The sequence below is a fragment of the Eurosta solidaginis genome, chromosome 2 (genome assembly GCF_040869045.1).
Source record: "Eurosta solidaginis isolate ZX-2024a chromosome 2, ASM4086904v1, whole genome shotgun sequence".
NCBI lineage: Eukaryota > Metazoa > Arthropoda > Insecta > Diptera > Tephritidae > Eurosta > Eurosta solidaginis.
In genome coordinates, this window is record NC_090320.1 from 241,526,840 (window position 1) to 241,545,440 (window position 18,601).

Here is an 18,601-nt window from a genome sequence, read left to right on the forward strand (position 1 = left end):
GACCTGGATAAATGAAAATTTTTCATCTAACGAATTTTTTGACAGCTATTATAACGTATTTCGCAATGATCGGTGCCCGAACGCCATCGGTCTTGAGAGGGGTGGTGGTGTTTTAATTGCTATTAGAGCAGATTTATGTAGTAAGCTGATTACTAATGATTTGATAGATGGTGGCGTTGAACAAATCTGTGTAAGCGTTAAGTTTAATGACAATAAAACAATAATAACCGTTTTGTCTTATATTCCGCCAAGTAGTGAAATTGCTGTCTATCGAAAACATTTAGATAATATAAATAGTGTCATAAGTACTGCTAATCCGTCTGATGAGATTATATATCTAGGCGACTTTAACTTAAGTAATATCTCCTGGTCAAGTGGCTGTAATAATTTACCCACAAATATCAGATCCGATATCGATGTGCTTGTTGTTAGCACTTTGTTCTCGTATGGCTTAAAACAATATAATACTCAACCAAACAGTAATGGTAGGTTCCTTGATCTCGTTTTTGGATCTGATGATTTAAGAATATATTGCCTGGAGTGTCTATTTCCAATCTTGGGAAACAGTTTACATCACAATGCTTTGGTTGCAAATTTCGAGTTTTATAGCTTTGATAAACACCCAGTTGCAAATATTTCAGAATATAACTATTTCAAGGCTGATGCTCCAGCGATAAACTAGTTTATCCTCGACACTGATTGGTCCTTCTTGGACTCCGCTAATGGGCCTGAGGCTTCTTATGAACTCTTAAAGCAAAGGCTTTCATTAGCAGTCTCAAATTTTGTTCCGCGAAAACGGAAAATTCTGAACAACAGGCCACCCTGGTTCAATACTAAACTTAATAATATTAAAAATAAAAAACGTAAGGCCTTTAAGAAATATAAAAGGAGCAGGAGTGAATCTGATCGTCTTACCTTTGTCAGGCTTAAATCGACTTTTAACTGTCTCAATAAGTTCTTGTATATAATATATGAATAATCTGGAATCAAAACTGAAGACGAATCCATCTAGTTTCTGGTCGGTGATTAATTCCAAGAGGCAGACTAACTTATTTGCCAAATTATTTCAGAAGGTATACTCAGATCCTACCTCTACACCTAGTCCGACATTCTACTCTGGTTCTCTGCGTCAAATTTCTTCTTTGGATATTACAGCCGAAGATGTATTTCTGTCAATTTCAAAATTGAATAATAGTCCGAAATCAGATAGCGAGGGATTTTCTCCGTTATTCTTCAAACTATGTTAAAATACAATTTCTGAACCCCTGGCAATTCTTTTCCAAGGATGCTTGAACCATGGGATATTTTTAGACTCTTGGAAGTTATGCTCCATAAATCCGGTATTTAAGTCTGGTGACCGCAATAATATTCGCAACTACAGACCTATTGTTAAGCAGAGTACTCTGGCAAAACTATTCGATAGTATCCTTCATGCAAATTGTTTGACTACATAGTCAAGGCTATTGTTGAGTATCAGCATGGGTTTTTTCCTGGCAGGTCTACTTCTACCAATCTGGCTTTAGTCACTAGCCAAATTGTAGATGCCTTTGAGAACCATGCGCAACTAGACGTCATCTATACTGACTTCTCGAAAGCATTTGAAAAGATCGACCACTCTATACTATTTCAAAACCTGGGGATGTACGGAGTGACCGGAAGTTTGCTGAAGTTCTTCTCAAGTTTCTTATCGAATAGAAGGCTTTTTGTGTCAATCGGAGCCAATCAGTCTTCTGCGCTTATTAACGCTTGGTCTGGAATCCCACAGGGAACCCACTGTGGCCCCCTGTTGTTCCTAATTTTTATTAATGATCTGCCTCAAAAATTCAAACTTGCTAAATGTTTAATGTTTGCAGACGACGTCAAACTCTTTCTAACCGTACGGGATACTTCTGACTGCATTAACTTGCAATATTATATCGATTCTTTTAATGAATGGTGTTCAAGTAATAACCTACTTTTAAATACTAACAAATGCTGCGTGGTTTCCTATTCTAAAAGGGTCACTACCACCTTTTTCAACTACAAATTAAATGCTGGATCTTTAAACCGTTGTCGAGAGATAAAAGATCTGGGTATAATTTTTGACAACCAACTCTCTTTTTCTGGTCACATCGACTTTGTTATTTCCAAATCTTTTGCAACGGTTGGGTTTATTAGACGTAATTCCAGGGACTTCAAGGATCCGATGACTTTGAAGGCACTTTTTACGGCATTGGTAAGAAGTCGTCTGGAATATTGCTCGATTATATGGAGTCCATTCTATGAAGGGAGCTGACATAAAATTGAGAGAGTTCAAAGAATTTTCACCAAAATTGCTTTGCGTATGCTTCCAGGCTTTGTATGACCGTAGAACTTGTATCTCACTCATGCTTGCCTATAACGTTATCAACGGTAATATAAACTGCCCTGATTTATCTAATTTATTCGTTTCAGATATTCCACCACGTGATCTAAGGCACACCAGACTATTTGTTGAAGTAACTCATCGAACGAATTACGCGTTGAATGAACCCATATCCACGGCTTTACACCTAGCAAATCGATATAGTGGTCTTCTTAACTTTAATAATAGCATTTATAAATTTAAGCTTGAACTTTTCTCTATTTTTAACTAGTCTGTAAGGAAGTTTGTACTTTTTAGACCGAAATAAATATATAAATAAATAAATAAATACTCATTAGCACCTTTCATTTGATACCCATATCGTACAAACGCATTCTAGAGTCACCCCTGGTCCACCTTTATGGCGATATCCCGAAATGGCGTCCACCTACAGAACTAAGTCCCACTCCCTTTTAAAATACTCATTAACACCTTTCATTTGATACCCATATCGTACAAACGCATTCTAGAGTCACTCCTGGCCCACCTTTATGGCGATATCCCGAAAAGGCGTCCACCTATAGAACTATGGTCCACTCCCTTTTAAAATACTCTTTAATACCTTCCATTTGATACCCATGTCACACAAACACATTCCAGGGTTACCCTAGGTTAATTTTCCTACATGGTGATTTTCCCTTATTTTGTCTCCAAAGCTCTCAGCTGAGTATGTAATGTTCGGTTACACCCGAACTTAGCCTTCCTTACTTGTTTTTTTTTTTTAATTTTCAATCATTGTGCTTTGTTGGTTTATTTCGTTTTGCGCTTTGCATCCAGAGCAGGGGTGCACACGAGAGCTTTACAGAGCTTTGGAAAAGTATTCGGCGTTCACTTACATGTCGTGTAAACGCAGCGACAGAAATTCAGTAAAAGGGGCAATCAATCAATTTTAGCTTGTACTTTAAACAGCAAACATCACATGCGCGAATTCTATGCTCAACAATCTCCATATAAACCATACTAATACAAACAAAGTTTTGTTTGTATTCGCAGCTCTGCCGGCGTTGTGCACCACTGATTCAAAAGGGGAAATATTGTTACCTAGCAATCAGTGCCACTGACGTCATAGATATTAGCTCTTAGATATATGAGGTTCAGATGTTTTCAGGGTATTTTGGGAAACTGGCATATAGTTCTGAACCCGATGACTATACTTTGGAGCACATAAGTTCAAATTGTGGAAGTGAAATATAAGTAAGAACTTCAGGTTCCGGTAGAAGTGACGCCAGATATTTCGGGGCACATAAGTTAAAATTTTATATGCGTAATTCGAGTAAAAAACTCAAATTGCGGTGGAAGTGACGTCAAAATATCACGCAGTTATGTATTTAGACTCAAAATTGTTCGAGGAGGGACAAGCATACGTGGCGCTGAGTCGAGTAAAGTCCTTGGAAGGATTATGTATTGAGGAGTTAGATTGTAACATATTATCAGGAAGGATTTCTTGTAACAATGAGGCACTAAATGAACCAAATAGAATGAGAAATAATAGGCTTACCCAGCGGGTTAGGGGGTTAGAATATACCCGCGGTAGGTATGCCTGTCGTAAGAGGCGACTAAAATACCGGATTGGCCTGAAGGTTTAATGTGGCCATATAAATCGTTCCCGAGATGGTCGGGCCAGCACCTTAATGATGCTGTGTTACCGGAGCGTACCGGATCTGTAAACGGCAAAGGACCATCACATCGATCACTCCCTAAACCTTCGGGGAGCAACCGTATCGCTACAACAACAACAACAACAACAGAAATAAGAGGCATATAAATAAAAACTAAAAACTTTAAACAAATAATTAAAAAAAGAATATTATTGAAAACAATATTTACATAAAGTAATAATAGTACTAAAGGCTAGAAAATAATTAGGTAAGTCCTAAGTCCTAGTCATCACACTCCTCATCAATCTAGGGCGTTGATCAGAAAAATAAATAAAAGCGTTAGGCGCGTGATATTTCTAAAAACGGGAGGCGAAGCATAACCTGATTAAAGCTGCAGACATTGGTGTGTTATCGGTAACCGTATCGGTAACCTTATAACAGCTGATTCCACAAACCTTATGGGAATCAATGCAATCGACTATTGGTACCGCTAAGGTCGTAACCGTATCGTAGCCAACCAATTGGTTTTTGGTTTTCCGCCGTAACGATAAACAGCTGATTACGTTAGGGATACGACTACAGCGATACGACAAACGGCACCAATAACTCCGCTTTAAGGTAAAGCTGGTCTTACTTATACATATATGAACATACGCACTTCGTTTTGTAACGTCGTCGCGTCAAGTTCGTTTTTCCCCACAACTCAACCGCGTGCTATAAAAGGACGCTATTCACGTGGTTGAGTATAAAATGGCGGATAGTGCGGGAATAGAAATGACAAAAAAATTGAATTAAAAACGTTTGAAAAACAAGAGATTATCGTACTTGGAATACACCATTAAATCGTAATGTATCTAAATATATAAAAAAAACAAAAAAAATATAATAATATCCTCAATTACGCAGAAACCTACACACATGGTTCTGGCCTTAGTATATTACTTGTGTGTTGGTGGGGCAACTGTACAGAAAGCTAAAGGCAGCAAATTTCTGAGAAAGATTTCACAAAATAAGAGTTAGTTATGGCGTTATAGCTTCTAAGTAAGCCGGGCCAAGGTAGTCTTTCATTCAAATAAATGTATGGAAGCAACTTAAAACTACAAACAAACAAACAAACAATATGAACATACGAGCCTGACCCGTGCGCGTCTTGTGCAACCAATATAAAAGTCTCTTATAAAATTTCAGGTTGCGCTGCCATCTAGCGTATAATAGCAACTGCCGGTAATGCAGTGCAAATATTCACAATAATCCATAGTACAAATAGATTTATTTGTGTGCTCACAATCGTTTATTTTTAACAAATTGTTTTAATAAAATATAGCTAAACCAAAGCACTATGACCAAAATTGGCCAAAGCTCGCTAATAGCCCGAATCTCCTCTTTACAAACAAAACTTTATTTATAGATTTGGATTCCAAATTAGAGAGAAAAAGGGATCCGTACATAAAAACAGCAATTAAAAATAATATATATGATCATTTGCAAAGATATGAGCGGTTGACTATCAACAGAAAGTTGACGCGTCCAACGCTTTTATTTAATTGTCTGATCAACGCCCTAGATTGATGAGGAGTGTGATAAATAGTATCTAGGACCTACCTAATTATTTTCTAGGGTTTAGTATTACTATTACTTAATGTGTGGTTTTTTCAATAAAACCGTTTAGCATAAACATTTTTTTTGAATTATTTTATTTCGAATAATTTTTGCTTTCCATTTAGCTCGGTAACTTTTTCGATTGAAATATTTTTTGAAATGGTTTAAAGGATTTAAAGTTATCCCTAAAAATCGGAGAGAGGTAATTTTGTTGATAGGACTTCACATTATATTCATTTCATAATTTAATAGCCTCCGCAATGCTATGAAACTTTGATTTAATTTAATATAATTTCGCACTTGATTAGTTTTAAGTTTGCCACCAATTAAGCTTTTTTATATTATATTTTTATAAATTTTTTTTTGATTTTTTTAGTTTAAATCAACGCCATATAACCTTGAAAAAAAGTGCGTATCTGCGCAAGAAATATAGCAATGATATTTGTTTTGATATTTGTACAAATTTAGATTGAATGTAAATTACATATTCAAATATATATTCGAACCATGATACAAAAAATAAGGTAGTTCCACTCAAAATTTTTTGACGTATTTGGGGGCGGCCACCGTGGTGTGATGGTAGCGTGCTCCGCCTATCACTCCGTATGCCCTGGGTTCAACTCCCGGGCAAAGCAACATCAAAATTTTAGAAATAAGATTTTTCAATTAGAAGAAAATTTTTCTAAGCGGGGTCGCCCCTCGGCAGTGTCTGGCACCGATTGTATTTCTGCCATGAAAAGCTCTCTGTGAAAACTCATCTGCCTTGCAGATGCCGTTCGGAGTCGGCATAAAACATGTAGGTCCCGTCCGGCCAATTTGTAGGGAAAAATCAAGAGGAGCACGACGCAAATTGGAAGAGAAGCTCGGCCTTAGATCTCTTCGGAGGTTATCGCGCCTTACATTTATTTATTTATTTTTTTTTTTTATTTGGGGATTTTTGAAGACTCATAATGTTTGTTGTTTTGCCAGAAGCGTTGCCATACCGTTACTGTTTAAGGCGAAATTGTAGTTTTTCGAGATAGAAATTTCTTTTAGCATGAAAACGCAATGGTCATCTGAGACAATAATAACATGATTTAGCACGATATATGTGCATATATATTGATTGAAAATACAGTAAAACATGCAGTTTTATTGAAAAATAGTGGATAATGACTCATACATTGGTTAATGACTCATATCTTTATGGCAGCTTGACACCTAGGCAGGAAAAGAATACACGAAAAATCCTGTTGTTCTAGCATGGCCCTATTGTCATGCCCCTACAGTGGATATTTCTCAAGGCGTCTTGACAAAAAGTGTACATCCAAAGTCTGCACATCTATGTCAATGCTAAAAGGGCACAGAATGTGCATAAGCGAGGCTGCCCTAAGGTGATCCCTGGTACAACGGGCAGAAACACTCTCATAACTAGTGGCTAACCTGCAGAGCTACAGGGTAATGTTCTCCCAAAAAAAAGTTGTAACAACTCCCTCATAAAGAGCATCTCTTGAATTATACAATAAATAAATAAAAAATGTGGTTGTAGCCAATTTATCCAGAAATTGCGGTGTCGGTTTATAAGGACTTCCTCTGAGCAAGCAGTTGACAAACCGTGTATGTTTTGTCAAAATGTTCTGAGCAAACGTGCGGACACTTAAGGAGGCTATATTCCCTTGCTTTGCATACTTCGATCCATATTTCTTCCTCCAAAACAATTTTCGGGAGCTCGAAAATCTTATTAGAACCCTTCTCTATGCTGATATTTCGTATTAAAATATTTCCAAGGCATGGGGCTCATTGTTTTTTTTTTTTTTTTTATTTAAAATAACTATTAAAGTAATTTTGTCGTATTCGTTAATATGAAATCCATCAAAATTAGAGAAATTCGTAACATTTTTCAATCTGGTAGCTTGTTTTTGGTGAAATTGTACGTCACACTAAATGGAACTACCTCCATTTTTTGTATCATGTATTCTAACAATCTTTTCTTTTTTTTATGAATTCACTCTTTACTATTTTCTCTATTAGTTAACTCTACTCTGGCTGTATTCTTTGTTGCGCTTTTTATTTTTAATACACATTTATTTAAAATAACCCACTGTGCGGTAGTTGCAGTAAACTACTTTTGATAACTAAACAAATATTTTTAATTTATGTAATACAAATTCTGTACATTTTGTTACAAATTTAACTGTTATCATTTTACTCTAATATTTATTTAACAGTTGGCTATCATTTATTTTTTTCAATCAATATTAATTAAGTAAGTGCGAGTGAAGTAATTTAGTTGAGTAATCGTTCGATGGCTTTGTTCACTCATTACTTATAATAGTTAGTGCTTTGGCGTAGTCATGCTTCGTCAGCCAATGTTCCATTGATCCGCCAGCTGTTGATCAGCTAACGAACTGACGGTATAACATTTATTTGCTGCGTGCAACATTTAACCAAGGCAATAATGGACCAGATGTGTACTTAACGTGCACATTGACACAAATACATACATACATACATAGTAATATATGCGTGTTTATAAAACAAACTCTACATACTTCTTTTTGTACATGTATGAGTAATATATTGTTGATCAGCGTTCCACTTTGCTTTGTTTCCTTTGTTTTACAAAAAATTAAAATAATTCAAATTTTTTGATTGTTGCTTATTTACAAAGAACAAAAATCGTATTTAAGATCCACTGTGCTTGAATTTCCGCACTTTTTTGTGTTTTTAATACATATTTACTTAAAAATCACCTTTTTTGCTATATTTCTATAATCATAATTTATCGATTGCTGTTTTTCCACACACCCATACATATATGTTGCCTTTATCACTTAAACTTTTAACGTATTTTGCTTTCAATTTTTTTTTTTGTAAAATAATTATTGCTAAATCCGTTCGATTAGACTTTAATTCCTCTAGCGCGCGCCAACTTTTACTTTCGTTCACTTAATTAGCTTTGGGGTTTCACTTAAATTTTGCAAATTTCCATTCAAATTTTTGTTTCATTTCAAAAATGTATAATCAAGTATACTTTGCACATTTATACATACATACATGCATACTCAGTTCTTAGTATTTTCGCTGCGTAAGTTTAGGCAAAAACGCTTTGATTTGTGTATGTTTTTATTTATATTAGACCGTTTCAGAAAAAGAGTTTTCTCATGTTTTTTTCCTTTGTCATTCCGCCTCAAACCACGTACTCCTCATAGCGGAACCATGCAAGGTGGCGAAATACATACAAATAAACACACACATTGCAAGTATTTTGTGTTCGTAAGTCTCTTGTCTAATGTCAAAATCGAACTACGCCAGTCAATCAAATGTCAAATCGGATAAGCAAGTACCAATCAGCTGATTTCTTTCCACCATATTTTTGATTCCGCCACTATATTTCTCACATCTTAAGCATCGTTTCCCAATTGCAAGATTCATAGTGTTCTCAACAAAGTGCGTACTCTGCACAGTGGCGTAACTACAACATCTGGGGCCTGTGGCAAATTCTTATGATGGGGCCCTATCAATAAAAATCGTCCCGTTGTACTCAGTTTGATTAAAAGAAACACATTTTATTTCAACAGATGAGTTTAATAAACAAAACAATAATTTAATTTCAATAAGTTATTTATTAAGAAAAATCTTTTTTTCGATTTCTGTTCCGCAAATGTGTCTATAACATCATCGGAGTTTAGAGATCGGGTCATAGAATTTTTAATAGACAGAATAGCCAAGTTACATAAACTGTTTTGTCTCATAGAGTTTATTAAATAAGTCTTTATCAATTTTAGTTTTGAAAATGATCGTCCAGCACTAGCTGTAGTCACAAGAATTGTGAGAAATAACATTAATGCAATGCATACTTCAGGAAAGCTGCAAGACATAAAATTATTTTTTATTATTAATAAATCAGCAATGTCTCTAACACACGAAAATTTTTCTATTTCGTCTCTGAAGGTGGATCGAAAACTTAGAATTTCTCTTCCAAATGATTCATCTGTCTTTTTTTATGTCTTTTTTATAAATCTCAACAAATTCTAGAGCATTTTTTAATAGCTCAGTGTCGTTTAAAACTTTTAACGGGGAAAGCTGTAAAACATTGAAATTTGAAACAATTTCATTCATTGGAATGAAACGCGATTTCAGTCGGTTTATAATGATGTCCCATACTCGATAAAATATATTCACTCTGAACAAACTTTCCGGATCTTGGAGGCGCTCATCTTCGCAGAGCTCGTCAAAATGGCGTTTTACCTTCCTCTGACGAGTATTGGAAAATTCAGGGGTGATGGACCATTTTTCAGCTACACTATTTGCTTCCATCTTCAAATTTTCAAATTCATGGCGATACCTTTCCAATACTTCTAGGCAGATTTTCAAACGTTTTACGGCATTTGAAAGATTGGCGGCTTTGGACTGAAGTGCTTTAGAGGCTGCATCGATAGCAAGTAGGATCTTACAATGGGAAACCAGTAACATAACAAAATTGTAGTTTTCGATCTTCTTTTTGAGTGAAACAGCTTCATCTGATTTGCAATTTAATAGGATTGTTTTCGTTAGCGCTTTAAATTAGGAGCAGCACAGTGAACATATACGGCATTTGGCTCAACATCTTTTATAAGTTTTTGAACTCCACCATAAATCCCTTTCATTGTGTTAGCACCATCATATCCTTGTCCTCGACACTTATTTAGTGGAATGTTTTTGTCATTTATGGATTTAATAATTTGCTTGGACATTGCTAAGGCAGTTTGATCCTTAACTTCATGAAATCCCAAAAATGTTTCTTTAATGACAAGTGCCTGGGGATCCCATTACAATATTTTTCGTTCATACAATAAAGGTAAAGTTCACACATTGATCAATTTTTGAAATATCTTGCGTTGAATCGAATATGATAGAGTAGAATGGTTTTTCATTTATTTCATTTATAAGTGCATTTTCTACTTTTAAAACCAGGACAGAAATTAGCTCATTTTTTATTTTCGGCCCTTTGGTTTATTTAACAACTCTTCCAAAATCGGATCGTATTTTCCTAATAACTCAACAATACTCAAAAAGTTCCTTTGGAGCTTGGATCACTGCTATCTGCGTTTTCTCTGTGGCCACGAAAGGCTAAATTACATGTTGAAAGTGTCAGAGTAACATCAAGGAGCCTAGAAAGTACTTGTCGCCAAAAGGATTTTTTTTTGATCATATACTCTTGATCTTCATCGAGTGTTCCATGTAGTCGCCACTGTTGATACGTAAGACAGGAATCCAGATAAATTTTTGATCCCTCGTGTCTTTGTATGCCATCTACAATATATTTCCAGTCGTCATAGCCCTCAATCCAAACATTTTGTATATTCTTAGATGCCCGATTTGCGAATCACCAACACGGTTAACAATACGCACTCTGAAGTATTAAAGAATATGAAAGTCATGTACGTTCAAGCTTGATGCCAGACTTGGAAACAATATAGTAATGTTTTTCTATAAAAGATCTATTGTTACTATGTTTTAAGAAAGGGCCATTAGGTTTGCAATGTCCGTTTTCAATCACGAACCTTTTCACTTGATTAGTTACCTCCTTAAAATTACCCTTATCAGTAACATATGGCGAAGATACAATATTTTTCATGCTAGAATATAATTCACTTTGATTTTTGCCGGTACCTTGTTGTGGTTGTTCTGGATCTGGATATTCACTGATGTTGGGTGCAGCATATGATAACACTGGTGTACTTTTAGTAAGCTCCGATTCTTCACTTCTGGAGCACTGCTCAATCGATTTTTTATTATTTAAGTCATCATTTCTCAAGTACTGACTAATTTTAGGTAGCTTTTTACTTTTTCTTCAGTCTCCTTCTTTCTCTTTCGGTTTTCGCTCCCACTTAAATTATTTCTGGAACTAGACATTTTAATATTTAACTTTCACAATAAACTTTACTTTGCCACTATTTTCATATTCAATAAAATAACAAAATCAAACATACAAATCACCAATCATTAAAATACTCGCACAAAGAATACGCAGTCAGTGAAGCCCTTATAAAAAAATATCAAATCCGGGATTCCCCTAACATAGTGTGGCCAACTCACCCTCGCAGTAGCGAGACGAAAAGAAAAAACTAAATGGGGAATTCCCCGATTATTAATGCTCACCCGCGCTGCCAACGTTCCGCGCCAAAATATGTAGAAACCAATGGATGCATTTTAAAATGAATAAGAACCTGCAATCGGTATTTTGATTGACGGGTTTTTGACGGTGAAAAGTAAGTAAAATTACTCGTCACGCGTTCTTCTCTAAAAATGAATAAACATCTTTTTGTTAAGTTCGGTTGAAATGTTACCGATTTATTGATTGGATTTTAAGCAGAATTTTTAAAAATATACTTTTCATATAAAATAAATTACTCATGTACAATATATAAAAAAATTCTTGAGCTCGCGGCCTGTTGGCCCGGGGCCCTCTTGGGTCGGTTCGATTTTGACATTAGTCCATCGAATTTACAAAAACAAAGTACATGGAACTTTTATTTTATGTTGCCACCTTGTATGGTTCCGCCATGAGTTCTGCTCAAATGCGCTTAATATTAAACTCGCTCTTTCATTTTTTTGTTGCTGGAGAACAATTGGGGAATAAAATATTTTTTAAGGTTAAAGAGTAACTGGAAAGTAAGGTCTGATATCAATATGAAACCTCTGAATTTCTCAAAGATGGGTGAATAATTAGAAAATGATTAATGATATCTACAACTTTAAGCTAAAAAAAAAAAAACATTGGGAATAATTGTAGAATGATGTGGGATATCAACTTGAGCACTGTGAACTTCTCATTTGTTGGAGAATAGTTGAGAGTTGAATATAAGTCCTAGAACTATAAATTTCTCATAGGAGTCAATAATGCAAAGCTACAGTTTTGCGCTAAAGGTTGAACGACTTCCTCCAAACTAGGTCTAATCGGATGCACAGGGTGACGGTTGGTCGCCACACTTTTACCATTGGCGCTAAGATAGCTATATGTTTTTAGATTAAATCCATCAAAGGCAGCGACCATCTCGGCACAACCTATGTGATTCATTCAATAGTTTCGAAAGATACCACAATATAAAAAGTGTCAGTTGAAAGCGCTGCGAGATTTGAATTAGAACTAGTATCGTCTCTTAGTGCGATAGTTTTGCGCCACCTCGGCTCTAGTGTGATATGATACAGAGCAGAGATCAGCATTATATGTCCCTACTTCACAGTAACTGACATTGATTGGGAGCACCAAAAAAATTAAGTCTTTCTTAAATTGTTCCTGCCTCTGCTGTCGAATACGGGTGTACAAAGGAATAATTTCGGAGCCAAAGCGACTTGTTTCATTCGCATATCATTGAATTTCCTTCAATATTTTCCGCAGAACATTTCCTACGAATACTATGAGCGCAAACGTGGAGAGACTTATAGCGCGATTTTTTTTTTCGCCGTGCGAGGGCTTGACATTTCAATTACCTATTCAGTCGGAATCAGCACTTATTGAAAGAATGATTTCTAGGCTGGAACTTCTACGTCTGTTACTTTTGGCTCCCAAATAAATGAAGTCATGAAAGCTTCGAATTTGTATGTGCCAACAGGAATTGGCCACAAAAGTTGAATGCGCCAATTACTTCTTTGATGACAGAATTTCTGCAGAATTTTTTAATACATTATACCAATGTGATTAGGATTTGTTGATTGAATTATTTTCACATCGTCTGAATGCTTATCTTGTTTTTAATGGTTTGGAGAGAACCTTCCCAATCCTGAAGAAGATGAGGCAGTAACTCAACCGTGTTTGTCAAAGCCGTGGTGAGCTTAAATTAAGACATAGCAATGGCTAAAAAAAGCAAACTAATACGCCACTTTAACTACAAAACGTGAGGTATTAATGGGTTGGAAAGAAATACACTTTTGCCATGACCATTGTAAAGGTTTACAAGTAAGATTTGTGTGGTTAATCCGCTTTCTAACACTACGCCGTTTGACACTGAACGAAGTGTCAAAATTGGATGCAATAATTAGCGAAAAAAGGAGCGGAATTTCAGAAATGAGTTGCTGTGATGGTAAATTTTATCAGACATATTTAGTACAAAATACATAGTGCATTATATGAGACCTATCGAAAATTTTACAGAAGTCGTAGAATAGCGTATCCAAAGATGCGTAGTTATATCAACATTAAGTGTCCAAACACGAAAGTCAAGTTTTACGACCCATTCAAAAGTTATCCGCGAAAAACAATACTACAGCTACTACATTACAGTTTCTACACTATTTTGTACCAGAGTAGTGCAACGCTGCCGAATATACTTCACAAAATATGAGTTAGAACAAGCATTATGACCAGGTGTGCACAGCTGTGAACGAACAGCTGATACATATCTTACCTGTAAACATTTACAATGACCATGGCAACCACTGTATAACAGCAAAATTTGAAAAATCAAACCGAAATAATTCAGTAAGCTAATCATTTATCACAAAAAAAACGTTCAGTATAAAAACAGTTGTCTTATCATCTCGTTCTGCATTTTTTTGTTTTTTTGGATTTTGAAATTTTCTTAAAAATTGCTAAAATTATTTGCAAGTAAATATTTTCTCACCTTTGCCAATATCTGACTTCATGCATCTTGAATGAAAGCCGTCTGTTGTGGGCTTAAGTTGAATATTATGCATTACGGATTGAACATTTTTTTTAGGTCCGGTTTTTCGGGTGCGAGTTTAGACTCCAGCTAAAGTTGAATGTAATTTAACCCTGCCACCTCGTTCGATAACATAAAATGTTGTTGCTTATCGCAGCTTGAGCGGCTGAAGTTGCTAGTAGTTCAACCTTTTATTTCGAAAAAATGACTGAAACAGACTACCAGTTGACAATTACTGCAGAAATAGCCTTACTTAGTTACTTAATTGGCGCTTAACCGTTTAAACAGAAATAACCACTTCTGACTATTTGCCACCATTGCCATAGATAAATTTTACAATAAACAAATAAACAGATAATATGCTGATTTATGTGAAACCAGCTTGTAGCTAGCTCGAAGTTAACTTCTTTTACTGCTGGTAGTATATCTGTTTACCAACTCTTGAAATGAGTTTTTTCATTGAAACCAGAAGAAAAGCATATTTTTTCCAGAAACGATCTAATGCGCTATAGTGGGAATGTATGTGATTGTGAAATGCTGGACAGAATAATGCGAATCCGTTTTATGAGCTATTTTAATAAATTATTAAAATAATATTTACAATACCAATATTGAATATTTAAGAGGGTGATCACTTTTTTGTTGCAATTTTGCATTTTTATACTTTTTATTTGTTTATAAACTTTTGTTTCATTTCACTTGTGTTTCTCTATGTCCTGTAATTTGTTATTAACAATTTTGAAATTTTCTCATGATATAGAAAAAGATTTCGGGCTGTCACTGCAAGCCAACAATATTCTAAACAAAGTGCGTTGGTATTTTGAACAAGATTTAATATAAACCAGAAATCTCGACCAACTTATTTGAAGAGCCCATCAGCATCAAAACATTAGACATGTGCTAATTTAAAAAACAGAAATGTCTAATCATTAAACAAGTAAGGAAGGCTAATTTCGGGTGTAACCGAACATTACATACTTAGCTGAGAGCTTAGCTGCGTTGGTTTCGTAGGGTTTCGCAGATGGGTTATAAGTGATTTTTAATTCCATATCACATACGTTTGGGAAATATCGACCAAATTGGTGACGTTTTTTGGAACGATTTTCCTTCATCCTTTGTCAAATAAGGGAAAATCACCATGTAGGAAAATGAACCTAGGGTAACCCTGGATTATGTTTGTATGACATGGCTATCAAATGAAAGGTATTAAAGAGTGTTTTAAAGGGAGTGTGCCTTAGTTCTATAGGTGGACGCCTTTTCGAGATATCGGCATAAAGTTGGACCAGAATTGACTATAGAATGTGTTTGTACGATATGGGTATCAAATTAAAGGTATTAATGAGGGTTTTAAATGAGAGTGGCCCTTAGTTGTATATGTGAAGGCGTCTTCCAGATATCGGGCAAAATGTGGGCCAGGGTGACCCAGAACATCATCTGTAGGGTACGGCTAATTTATGTATATATGTAACTAGAAGACCCGGCAGACGTTGTCCTGCCCTAAATTTGGCCTATCTGCATACATTTTAATAAGCTTTTTCCGTCTGACTCTGCCCTCCCACCTCTTCACTTTTTCCTAATCCTTTTATTCACTCCTCCCTCGGTCTTTTTCGCTACATAAATATAAAATAAAAAACAGGTAGGTACTTTGTGTGAGGATGCAAAGTTTCTGGTTTTTTGTGGTCTGCGTGTAAAAGCTATGACTACGAATCACGTATTTCAAAAACATATGACGTAAACGTAACTATTTGATGAAATTTGATGAATTTTGAAGCTTCTAACCGTAAGAAAGGGGCAAAAATGACAGTTTATATGAAGTATATAATATATATACCACCGATCTTAATTATTTTTTCAGACATCAATATATGCTATACACGTAAGCATTTGGTGAAATTTGAAGCTTCTAGCTGTTAAAATGGGGCCAAAATCGAACAAAAATATATATATATACTATATATATATAACATATATACCACCATATGTATATAACATATATACCACCATATATATACTATATATACCACCGATCTTTATAATTTTTTCAGACAACAATATATGCTATATACGTAAGCATTCGTTGAAATTTGAAGCCTCTAGCTCTTAAAATAGGGCAGTAATTACGAAAAGTTTCTTATCTGAACAATCGGTTGTGGGGATATATACTATATATACGACCGATCTCATCAGCTTCTTCAGCCAACAATATGTGTAATATACGAAATTATATGGTAAAGTTTGAAGCTTCAATCTGTTAAATTGAGTAAGATATGACAAAAATCCTCATATTCTGAAAAATCGGTTGTGTGGAGGATATATGCTATAGTGGTCCGATCCGGCCGGTTCCGACAAATGTCTAATCGGACACCCAAATACACCCGCTCACCAAATTTAATCAAGATATCTCAAAAATTGAGGGACTAGTGTGCATACAAACAGACAGACGGACAGGCGGACTGATTTAGCCATATCAACTCAGCTCTTCATCGTGATTATTTCGGTATACTTAATGGTGGGTCTATCTATTTTCTTTTAAGGACTTACAATTTTGGGTTTCGTGACGAAAATAATATACCATTTCATTTTCATTAAAGGTATAATAATTCCAATAAAATAATATTGCGACTAAAAACTGAGATATAATCTATCCTATCTCTCAAGTTAGATCAAACTGCACACGTGTTTTTTATATATTAAAATATCACGAACAGTATTCCTGCCAAGATTCCAAGGGCTTTTGATTTCGCCCTACTTACCTTTCTACTTAATATGGTAGGTGTCACACCCATTTTACAAAGTGTTTTCTAAAGTTATATTTTGCGTCAATAAACCAACCGATTCCGCCCATTTTCACAGAAAACAGTTACTGTTATATAATCTATGCCCCTACCAAATTTCACGAGGATTGGTAAATTTTTGTTCGACTTATGGCATTAAAAGTATTCTAGACAAATTAAATGAAAAAGGGCGGAGCCACGCCCATTTTGAAATGTTCTTTTATTTTTGTATTTTGTTGCACCATATCATTACTGTGGTTGAATGTTGACATAATTTACTTATATACTGTAAAGATATTAAATTTTTTGTTAAAATTTGAATTAAAAATTTTTGTTTTTAAGTGGTTGTGCCCGTCATCCGATTTTGCTAATTTTTATTTCGAACACATATAGTAATAGGAGTAACGTTCCTGCCAAATTTCGTCATGATATCTTCAACAACTGCCAGATTACAGCTTGCAAAACTTTTAAATTACCTTCTTTTAAAAGTGGGCGATGCCACACCCATTGTCCAATGTTTTACTAATTTTCTATTCTGCGTCATAAGGTCAACCCACCTTCCAAGTTTCATCGCTTTATCCGTCTTTGTTAATAAATTATCGCACTTTTTCGGTTTTTCGAAATTTTCGATATCGTAAAAGTGGGCGTGGTTATAGTCCGATTTCATTCATTTTAAACAGCGATGTGAGATGAGTACCCAGGAACTTACATACCAAATTTCATTATTATACCTCAAAATTTACTCAAGTTATCGTGTTTACGGACGGACGGACTTGGCTAAGTGGATTATTGTTTCGCCCAGATCATTTTGATATATAGAAGTCTATATATATCTCTATTAGTTTATGCCGTTACGGGGTACCGATATGGGAACAAAATTAATATACTCTGTGAGCTCTGCTCAGCTGAGTATAAAAAGCAAATATATGTGATTAGTAATAATGTATACAAATCAGTTTTTATACATTTCATGAACATGAAATGGTATATTAACTTTGGTCCCATGTTTGTAACGTTGAGAAATATAGAAGATAGACTCTCCATTAAGTATACCGAATTGATCAAGGCGACGAACTGAGTTGATATAGCTATGCCCGTCTGTCCGTCTGTCTGTTTGAACGCAAACTATGTCTTCAAATTTTGGGATATCGCAATGAAATTTGGCACAAGGGTGTATTTTTGTATTATATTAGACATTTGTCGGAACCGGTTGGATCGGACCACTACAACATATATCTCCCATACAACCGATCGTTCATATAAGACGATTTTGGTCATTCCTGCCGTAATTTAAAAAGTATAAACGTGAAGCTCTATTATATATATTCTAATATATCATAGAAGATATCCTGAAAAAATCACTTTGATCGAAGCTATATATAGTATATATCCCATACAACCGATCGTTCAGATAGAAAGATTTTTGGCCATTTCTCCCTTAGTTTCCAATATAAAAACGTGAAACTTGGTGATATATATTCTAATATATCATAGAAGATTTCCTGTGAAAATCATTTCGATAGGAGCTATATATAATATATATCCCATACAACCGATCCTTCAGATAGAAAATTTTTTGGCCATTTCTCCCTTAGTTTCCGATATAAAATCGTGAAACTTGGT

General features: G+C 35.1%; 2 protein-coding genes across 5 annotated transcripts in view; one reads left to right on the forward strand and one right to left on the reverse strand.

Annotated features, from left to right (window-relative positions):
- Nucleotides 1–8,515, reverse strand: part of LOC137240740 (ras-related and estrogen-regulated growth inhibitor-like protein) — a 227,772-nt gene extending 219,257 nt beyond the window's left edge. The window contains exon 1 of one of the 2 annotated variants that reach the window (XM_067767382.1): nucleotides 8,313–8,515. The gene's annotated coding sequence lies outside the window, so the exon portion shown is untranslated. Of the gene's footprint in view, nucleotides 1–8,111 lie in introns of both variants that reach the window. The other variant, XM_067767381.1, reaches the window with a different exon arrangement.
- LOC137240738 (uncharacterized) overlaps nucleotides 1–18,601 on the forward strand; it is a 122,659-nt gene that overhangs the window by 4,740 nt on the left and 99,318 nt on the right. The window lies entirely within an intron of this gene.